The sequence below is a fragment of the Manis pentadactyla genome, chromosome 15 (genome assembly GCF_030020395.1).
Source record: "Manis pentadactyla isolate mManPen7 chromosome 15, mManPen7.hap1, whole genome shotgun sequence".
Lineage (NCBI taxonomy): Eukaryota > Metazoa > Chordata > Mammalia > Pholidota > Manidae > Manis > Manis pentadactyla.
The window spans coordinates 18,469,153-18,479,407 of record NC_080033.1 but is presented as its reverse complement, the minus strand read 5'-3'; the positions used below and the strand labels follow the sequence as shown (position 1 = coordinate 18,479,407).

The window sequence follows — 10,255 nt, the reverse complement described above, 5'->3', positions numbered from 1 at the left end:
AGCCTCAGGTCTAAACAAACAGAAGGAGAAAGCCCACGTTAGAGACACCTGGGGACATGGAAGAGCTCGGCTAAAGCGCTCCCTGACTCTTAGAACCACAGTAGACTCGGGAAGAGAGGCCCAGGAACCCTTTCTCCATCTCCAGTACCTTAATTCACAGAGAAAACAAGACGTAGACCGGGGAGTTGGGAGAGAAAGGACCCTGGTCTGGCCACACTGCAGTACAGTGCCCAGTCAGAGGCCAAACTGTGGTCAGTTGTGGCCTGGAAGGATTCTAAGAACCAGGTTGCCGTGGCTGCAGGGGCCTTATGACATCATGGCTCTCTCACAAGGGCAATCCAGAAATACATCATCCAAAACTTACAGAAGTATAAATCCTTTCTCCCAGCCACTTTTACCTTTGGGTTTTTAAAGGAAATAATGTACACTTATATGAGGAGTTAACTGCAGGGGAATTACCTGCAGCATTGCCTTTCCTGTTAGAACAGCCTGCTACCTGATCAGAGAGCATGTAGGTGACACCATCATGGTTTAAATGGTCTAGGACATAAGCATTTAAGGTAAAACTGTGGAAAACTATCTGATGACATGAAAGGACATTCATGCCTTAATACTGAGAAAAGAGCAGCCTGTTACAAAACAAAATTATCCTAGTCTTTAAAAAAGAAAAATAAATTTTAATAGAGAACAGAGAGAATTGAATAGACTGATAGGATTATGAGCCAATTTTATTTTCTTCTTCTTCGGTACTGGAATATGTCTCCATGCTTTCTGTGTCCCTTGGTAAAGTGATAAAAGGTATTTTAACAAGTCATGTCACCTGAGGACCAGACTGGGGGTGTGCAGGTGGCAGAGCGGAGGTCTTCAAATATCCCGAGGGCCAGCTTGGGAAGGAAGGAGCAGATTGCTTCTGTCTTGCAGAGGAATGGCTGTCTGCAGAAGCTCCTGTCTGGGACAGAGACAGCTTGGGGTCCAGGAAGCAAGGGAAACTGACCTCAAATCTCCAGAACCTAAGGCCCTGGGTGCCAGGACTCTGCAGGCTCACTGCTGGGCTCACAGACACTCAGTAACTGTCTCCGGTATGCAGGAATCATGGGAGATTTTTCTACCCCTCAGATTGGTCTTCCAGATGGATCACACTGCCTCATGAGAGGGCAAGTTAAGAAATCACCCTTTATCTGGGACTCTGCAGAGGTGGGATCCAAGAATCCAACAGGCCAGGTTGTGAGGAGCGGAGGGGGCTCAACTTTAGGAGCCAGAGTGCTCAGCCTCTGAGCCTGAGACCCAGCAGAGAGACTGAGCAGGAAGGAGCCTGGGATGACGAAGGGATAGGGGTGCAGACTTGTTAAGTGGTCTTTGAATACTTAGAATTAACTTAACACAGGGAATTTCCTGCTCTGATTTCTCCCTGGAATACCGGTGTCTGGGTCTGGGAGCAGAGCAGCTTCCTTCCCAGCCCCCGAGGTGGGATGCGCTGTTCTCTGTTTGCTAAAGAGTAAGTTAAGAATCCTACATTTTTAACTTCCTGGGTATTAAAATACAATCTTTAAGATGGAATCTTTCCTGCCTTTTACTATGTTGTTTAAGGCTGGGCCTGCATGCTAAATTAGTTGCCTAGGTTACAGAACTACTTAATTAGGGACGGAAGGAGAAAAAAACAGCATATAGGTAAAGATGAATGAAGCTGGGCCTGGAGAAACCCGGACTGGATCACCAACGGAAGAACCAAGCGGCCCTGGGAAGTCTTGGAGTGTTGAGGGTTTATTTTACACCTGCGGTCTCATACACCTGCGGGTTCAGAGGGGAGTAATCTCCCAAGGTCTGAGCCCTGAACAAAGGCAAGGGTAGCAATACATATCTTTCTGCTTTCGTAGCTGCAACATTTCTACGTGCACAGCAAACGAGCAAGCAAGGGGGAGTAAGTGCCTGGCAGAGCCGGGAGTGAAGCTCGGGGGAAGTTAAGGGAGTTTCTGTTGTCTTTGCGAAGAAGAGCAGCAGAAGGGAGCCACCTGGGCCAGACCGCTGTCCTTGTAAGGCGTTCCCTGTCAGTTACACTTCTCTGGCTGCAAACATCCTTCCGTTGCTTTTTCCGGAGGCCCTCCCCCTACTCTGACTACACCCACCCTCCCTGTCTCACAAGGACTGGCGATCTGCATTAGCACATGCCTCCGCCCTCCTTGCCAGGTCTCCTCTCTGGGAAAGTCTTTGAACTCAGCGGAGGGTTGAGCTGTGACTCCAGGACGAATGGAGAAGTGCAAATGTGGTTACTGGGGTGTCAGTGTGAAGAACCCCATTCCCCCCAGGTAGACTTTTCGTTTCACATTCTAGTTTGCATGTCCCTCACACGCAATTCCAGGGTTTAATTGCATTGCTTAAATTGATTTTAATTGCAGGGAGGTTCCTGGATCCAACCATGGCCCCACGGTCCTTCTCCCCCCACCCCCCAAGGTCCTGGTTCCCGGATTGTCAGTTGCTTCAGCTTCACTGGCAGAACTTGCATCCCACCCCACTGGAAAAAGCTTTTCACTTGAACTGTTTTCACTGTGAGGAAGAAAACATCTTTCCCAGCGACAATGGTCCTCACAACTCTGCAACATTGTATCTTGAACAGTCTGAAACATCCAGATAGGTAGGATGCAGACCTTGACGGAAAAAGGAGAAAAAGTTAGTGAACAAGGGACCTGCCAGCAGGGGGCGGGGCTGACCCAGCCCAGCTCAGGGCTCGGCCTCACCCGCCCGCCGTCATGCGCAGTCCGTCCCCGCGCACGCCCCGCCCCCAGGTCGCCCGCCTCTTCCTGCCGCGCGCAGGTCCCCTCAGACCTGCAAGCTCCCAGCTCGAGGCGGCGGAGGCCCAGAAGAGCGTGAGTCCTCCTGCCCTCCGTCCGCCATACGCGGTCCGGGGTCCCTCCGGTCTGTTCCCCGCTCACCACCGTGCTACCTCCGACGTCGCTGCGGCCGCCCACGCGCACCCCTTGCGGTTCACAGTCCCCGTGAGGCTGGGCCCCGCCCCTGGCCTCTTCCACGCCCCTTTCCCGTCGTTTTCTTGCCTGAAGCCCTTCCCTGGCGTCTCGGGCCTCCCGCGCCTGGTGACCCTCCACCGGGGACTGTGCGGCTCCCGAAGCGCAGCGCCGGCCGCCCAACTCCAGGAGGAGGCCCACCGCGCCCGCCGGTCTCCTGCTGGACCTTCCGGCCGACCGCCCCCCCCCCAACCGCCTCCCCGTGGCCTCGGGCCGGGCCCTCTTTCCCCCCCAGGCCGCCCCTGTGAGGCGCCTCTTCCCCAGAGCGCGGTGCGGGAGGCGAGCCGGGACGCCTGGGACGCCCGGGCTCGAGCCCTGATTCCGCCGACGGTGAACGTGCTCTCCCGGGAGGCCGGCGCCCGGTGCCTCCGCGCCCCTGGGCTCGCGGGCGGCGGCGCTCGGGAGAGGCCGGGCCGGAGCGGCGGGGACAGAAGCGGAACGAGTGCGGAGGCCGGGAGGCTGCGGGAGAGCTGGCGCACGGAGAGGACGGGCGAGCCCAGGAAGGAGCAGGCGGCGGAGCCGGGGAGGCTTAGAGGCCAGCGGGCCAGCGGGACCTCCGGATGAAGGTGAGCCCCCGGGAGGGAGGCCCTTGGGGTGCGGCGGGGAGGCCCTCGAGGGGGAGTCCGGGGAGGTTGCGGGCTAGTAGCCATGGCCGCAGGGCGGCGTGGTGTAGCGCCCGAGAGGACCGGGGCGGCCCGGAGGGCGGAGGAGGGAAGCAGAGCCGCCGGAGAGGGTCGGAGGGCGCGTGACCGCGCGGGAGGGCAGGGGAGTGACTGCGCTGGAGAGTGTAAGAGGGCGGGCATGCGGGGAGAGTGGGGACCGTGAGGAAGGCTGGGGAGAAGGGGCAGCAGGAGGGGAACCAGTTGCAGTGTGGGCGGAACAGGGGTGAGAGAAGGCACCGAAGGGAGAGACGGCAGGAAAGGGGAGGGCAACTGAGTGAGAAGCAACCCAGCGGAAAAACACAAAATCAAAGAGAAAAAGAAATAGGGAGGTGGATATACAAAATAAAAGATGGTAACACAACATTAGAGAGGCAGGGGTGGAGGCTGACGGGGGCGGTGGTGGTGAGGCTCTGGATCCTGGTGATTGCTCAGTGATTAAGTTGTGATACATTGGTGGCTTTAAAAATACATCTAAAATTCGTTTCAGTGGAAGAGATAACACTGAGAATTGCAAAACTTCTAATAGGCTTGGGCAATTTATATTGTATGTCAGAAAATAGCTTAAATTTGCAACTTTTAGCCTGAGGGCAGTGACCCGACTTGGTCAGTGGTGGGTCACCCCCTTCCGTTTTCCTGGTGTGGGTTAGAGGTTGGGAAAGACAAGTGTGGACGAAACGACTGTCACTGTACGGTGCTCTTTTTAAGGGTACAGTAAAATGACTGCTTTGTTTTTTGGTTTCTTTATAATGGAATTTTATATATGTACATATATAGACACTTAACATTTAATTCATAATTTGGTAGTTTGAGATAAATGTTAGTTCTTCAATTTTCTACTTCCTTATGATTCTCAAATAAGTTTTGGTGGCCTTAATGAACTCATGTCATTCTTTTATCAGGATGATATATTCTAACATTTACTTTTAACATCAAAATGACTTAGACTTGAAAAACTAGACGTCATTTCCTTTTTAAACTTGTTTGTGGTTTAAATCAGGCCTGCAGTCTCTGTCCCCTGTATCTTCTGTCTTGGACGTGTTCTTTGGTGACCAGTTAATAATTTTGGACTGTTTGATTGGTAGTTGGTAGGGATGTCAGTAATGTTTTAAGAGTCAAAGACTAATGTAATCAGTTTTGTAGTACTCAGTTTTCTTCCCTTTTATGTGATTTATTAACATAGTGAGCTGTGACCTCAGAGTAGTTGTTCCCCTCTGGTCTCTCTTGTCTTTTTTCTGCAGTGTTGAAGATGTGCCGGATTGACTTGGAAGCTCTGTGCAACAGAGCCCAACTATGTCTGGTGCAGCAATATTCTCAAAACAAAAACAAAACCGCACCCATGTGTAAAGCTGAAATGAAAAGGAAGCATGCTCAGAACTTACTTCTACAACTTACTCGTTCAGTGTTGTGCACACCTGTAGTCGCTTTTTCATAATTCTGCATTTTAAAAACATTTCACAATGACTTTCTGGAAAGGAATTAAGTGTTGGTATCAGGGTGAGAACCTGGATGTGTAATCCTGACTCGTGGATGTTACTTCGGTCAGCAGCCACAAATGGTGGTATGTGCATCCGAAACACACAAAGGACCCCCGCACACAAACACAGGTCTTCTATGCACTCTATCCTCCCATCTTTAAAAGCAAACGTTATCGCACACACTGCAGCAGTGGGGACCCTGGCTGTCCCCACACCCCTCTTCAGGTCACAGACCCGGTCTTGATCACACCCCATGGAGGCCTGACAGCCCTCCCTGCGGCCACCCCCAGCCTCAGGAGAGGAGGCTCAGCGCCCTGGTGCTCACTGCTGCACACAGGTGACGTACATTAAGGCTGGTCCCGTCTCACCTCCTGGAAGGAGAACCTCTGGTCAGGTGACACTATATAAAGGTTTTCACACCGATAGTAACACATAACTCCGTTTCCAGGAAATAATTGTAAAATATTTTAAAAATACAGAATTGCAAAAACATAGCTATACATGTGCAAAATACGGAAAGAGAGTCAGTTGTAATCTCTGAGCAGATTTCTTTTTAATTCACCTTTATTGATCATAGGTTTTTGGTGCAGAGTGTGCGAGGGCTTCCCAGGAAGGTGGGATCTGAAGAGATGATGGAGGAACTCACTGGGTGGCCTAAGGAGGTTACTGTCCGCGAGTCCCTCCTGAGCAGTGGGCAGCAGGTAACTGTCCTTTCCACACCGGGAGGCCCCCCCATGTGGTTATGGCAAAGGAAGGGAATGCGATGATGACTCTAAGCATTAAACGGCATGTTTTCCGCATTCAGGATTGGCTTCTAAGAAAGACTCACGTTCCCTGAGGCCAAAGTCCGGAAAAAGAGGAGGAGGACAGCAGAGAAGGAGCTGGAATGGCTGTTCCTCAGGTAAAGTCCCTACCCTTTGGGTGACCTTCTGTCTGTCCTTCCTGAAGGGCCCTTCCTGGGTCTCCCTGAGCTCTGACCCTGACGGTGTGACCCCTGGTCACTCCACTCACCCCTCAGCACCTCTCATCCCCACTTCGGTTCCATGTCAGCTGACCCAGTGACATGGGGCTTGTGCGGGGGACTGGGCGTCAGGGTGGGTGGGCAGCAGGGACGCATCCAGGGCTGCACCTGGATGCACCGTCAGCTCTCTGTAGCCCGGATGAAAGAGGCTGCAGGGAGAAGCCGCGTACTAATGGGAAAGGAGACCAAAGAGGGGCAATCTTTTCAGCCTGATTTTTAATATATTTGAAGCTGGACATGTGAGTCACTGTCCCAAAATCTTAATGATTGGGAAACACCATCAGAGATAGAGGGTGTGGGATTCTATCATGCATTTTAAACTATGGCGTCCACCTTTCCAGCACGGATGGCTCCTGGTCGTGTGCGTGGTAATGACCTGACTGAGACTTTGGGTAGTTCAGCACTTTGCACGGTACTCCGGGCCGGGTGCATCCTGGGCCGCTCCCCGGGCCTGAAGGAAAGCTTCCATTCTCACTGTTCTACGTGTGCCTTTCATATAGGGCCCTCGTGTTTACTATTCCTGGTTCCTTCAGTGTTTATCTTCAGAGTTTGTCAAACGTTGTCAACGACTTATTTCCCATTAACTGAGATGATTGTGTGTTTCTTTTCCCTTCCTTCCTATTAATGGAGCGCATTAGCATTGAGTGGTTTTGTATGTTGAATATTCCTAGCCATGCAGGAATAATTCCACTTGTCTGTACTGGTTTGAATGTGCTGTTGAGTTTTATTTGCTTGTATGTTAAGGATTTCTGCATCAATGTTCTTCAGGAATATCGGTCTCTACTTTTCTTCCTGTCTCTTTTTCTGGGTTTGGTGTCAGAATCATGCGATTCCATACAAGTGTTTCTGAAGATTTATAGCAGGATTCGTGTTTATTCTTCTGTAAGTATTTGGTAGGCTCCTGGGGAAGCCTTCTGGTCCTGGGTGTGTGTTGGAGGTTTCTGAGGACTGCTTGACTCTCTCTCATTGTAACTGTTCACATTTTCTTTATTACTTGGTGATGTGGTCTGCGAGGTTGTATGTTTATCTGAATGTACCCATATTTTCTAGGATATGTAATTTCTTGGCATATAATTGTTCATAGTACTTTCTTTTTTTTTTTTTTTTTTTTTAATAATAATTATTTTTTTTTTTTGACGGGTAGTTGACGCACAGTATTACATTACATTAGTTTCAAGTGTACAACACAGTGGTAGAACATTTATATACATAATTCGAGGTTCCAGCTATCACCCTACCAAGCTGTTACATTATCTTGACTATATTCCTTATGCTATACATTACATCCCGGTTACTTATTTATTTTACCATTGGAAGTCTGTCCTTTTTTTTTTTTTTTTTTGTGAGGGCATCTCTCATATTTATTGATCAAATGATTGTTAACGACAATAAAATTCTGTATAGGGGAGTCAATGCTCAATGCACAATCATTAATCCACCCCAAGCCTAATTTTCGTCAGTCTCCAATTTTCTGAGGCATAACAAACAAGTTCTTACATGGAGAACAAATTCTTACATAATGAATAAGTTACATAGTGAACAGTACAAGGGCAGTCATCACAGAAACTTTCAGTTTTGCTCATGCATTATGAACTCTAAACAGTCAGTTCAAATATGAATATTCATTTGGTTTTTATACTTGATTTATGTGTGGATACTACATTTCTCTCTTTATTATTATTATTTTTAATAAAATGCTGAAGTGGTAGGTAGATACAAGATAAAGGTAGAAAACATAGTTTAGTGTTGTAAGAGAGCAAATGTAGATGATCAGGTGTGTGCCTGTAGACTATGTGTTAATCCAAGCTAGACCAGGGCAATAAAACGTCCACGTATGCAGAAGATTTCTCTCAGAACAGGGGGGGTGAGGTTCTAAGCCTCACCTCTGTTGATCCCCAATTTCTCACCTGATGGCCCCCCTGCGACTGTGCCTGTCTTAGGTTGTTCCTCCCTTGAGGAATCTTACCCGTCTCTGGCTAACCAGTCATCTTCCGGGGCCATACAGGGAAATGTGAAGTTGGTAAGTGAGAGAGAAGCCTTATTGTTTGAAAAGGTTAGCTTTTTACTTCTTTGCATATTTATGCCCTGTGGCTTCTATGACCAGCATTTGTCTTGAGGTATCTTTACCACTTGGAAGAATTATGATACTCGATAAATTTGATACAAGGCACGAATTCTATTTAAGGGTTGTAATTAGGAAGGAAGAAGAAAAGCTGTAGAAGTAGCAGGCGGAAGAAAACATGGGAAGATTGATTATTTCTTTGGCATATCTTCTTGTAGAGTAACTTCAGCATGAATAGGTTTTAAGCTACTACTTAAATTGCGCACACACATTAACATAATAGGAGTATAGTTACATAACCAAAGCATATCTGTAATTACCAGCCATCTCCAGTGAAACCAAGAAAACCAGTTAGGCACCTTAGGCATTTGTGAAAACTTATCTATGACATGGTGGATATTGTCCAACTGAACTTGAACAGTCTGAGAGAAATCAGACAAATTAAAACAACCCATTCCTGGGGACTGTTCACATACCATATGTTCTTTTAACAGTAAATAGTCTGTAGTTGTAAGACTTTGGAGCGCTACAATTTGCACTTCTCCTAATTCTTGGTTGAGTTCCAACAGTATAGATCCAGTCCAATTTGTTGTTTTACTGTATGCACAGGCCAGCTTAGATATCTCCTTCCTCATTCCCATGGCAAGTCCAGGAACGGGTGGGATGAGTGCATCTACAGCTGTAGCAGTGCGTGGATCTTTGTTGGGGTTTTTTGGTGATCATCTTCTGGCATGAGTCTTCCAGAGAGTGCTGATGTTGGAAGTTCTTTTTCATATCGTATCTTAGTTCATTTTTGGGGTAGCCCAATTAGGCTTTGATCCTCTGTATAAACACAAACAGACCCTTTGCCTACACTTTTATATGCCCTTTATACCCTTGTGTAGAACTCGTTGGAGGTTACCACACAGGAACTGCCCTTTTTTTTTTTTTTTTTTTCTTTGTTTTTGGTATCACTAATCTACACTTACATGACGAATATTATGCTTACTAGGCTCTCCCCTATACCAGGTCTCCCCTATAAACCCCTTTACAGTCATTGTCCATCAGCATAGCAAAATGTTGTAGAATCACTACTTGCCTTCTCTGTGTTGTACAGCCCTCCCTTTTCTCCTACCCCCCCTTGCATGTTAATCTTAATACCCCCCTACTTCTCCCCCCCTTATCCCTCCCTACCCACCCATCCTCCCCAGTCCCTTTCCCTTTGGTACCTGTTAGTCCATTCTTGAGTTCTGTGATTCTGCTGCTGTTTTGTTCCTTCAGTTTTTCCTTTGTTCTTATATTCCACAGATAAGTGAAATCATTTGGTATTTCTCTTTCTCCGCTTGGCTTGTTTCACTGAGCATAATACCCTCCAGCTCCATCCATGTTGCTACAAATGATTGGATTTGCCCTTTTCTTATGGCTGAGTAGTATTCCATTGTGTATATGTACCACATCTTCTTTATCCATTCATCTATTGATGGACATTTAGGTTGCTTCCAATTCTTGGCTATTGTAAATAGTGCTGCAATAAACATAGGGGTGCATCTGTCTTTCTCAAACTTGATTGCTGCGTTCTTAGGGTAAATTCCTAGGAGTGCAATTCCTGGGTCAAATGGTAAGTCTGTTTTGAGCATTTTGATGTACCTCCATACTGCTTTCCACAATGGTTGAACTAACTTACATTCCCACCAGCAGTGTAGGAGGGTTCCCCTTTCTCCACAGCCTCGCCAACATTTGTTGTTGTTTGTCTTTTGGATGGCAGCCATCCTTACTGGTGTGAGGTGATACCTCATTGTAGTTTTAATTTGCATTTCTCTGATAATTAGCGATGTGGAGCATCTTTTCATGTGTCTGTTGGCCATCTGTATTTCTTTTTTGGAGAACTGTCTGTTCAGTTCCTCTGCCTATTTTTTAATTGGGTTATTTGTTTTTTGTTTGTTGAGGCGTGTGAGCTCCTTATATATTCTGGACGTCAAGCCTTTATCGGATGTGTCATTTTCAAATATATTCTCCCATACTGTAGGGATCCTTCTTGT

At 47.7% G+C, this 10,255-nt stretch overlaps 1 protein-coding gene across 1 annotated transcript in view; it reads left to right on the top strand.

Annotated features, from left to right (window-relative positions):
• The first annotated feature begins 3,445 nt into the window (after window positions 1-3,445).
• The window catches only part of LOC118918107 (CD177 antigen-like), a 30,260-nt gene continuing 23,450 nt past the window's right edge, over window positions 3,446-10,255 (top strand). The window contains exons 1-3 of the mRNA XM_057492726.1: window positions 3,446-3,583; window positions 5,732-5,855; window positions 5,960-6,055. The gene's annotated coding sequence lies outside the window, so the exon portion shown is untranslated. The remainder of the gene's footprint in view (window positions 3,584-5,731; window positions 5,856-5,959; window positions 6,056-10,255) is intronic.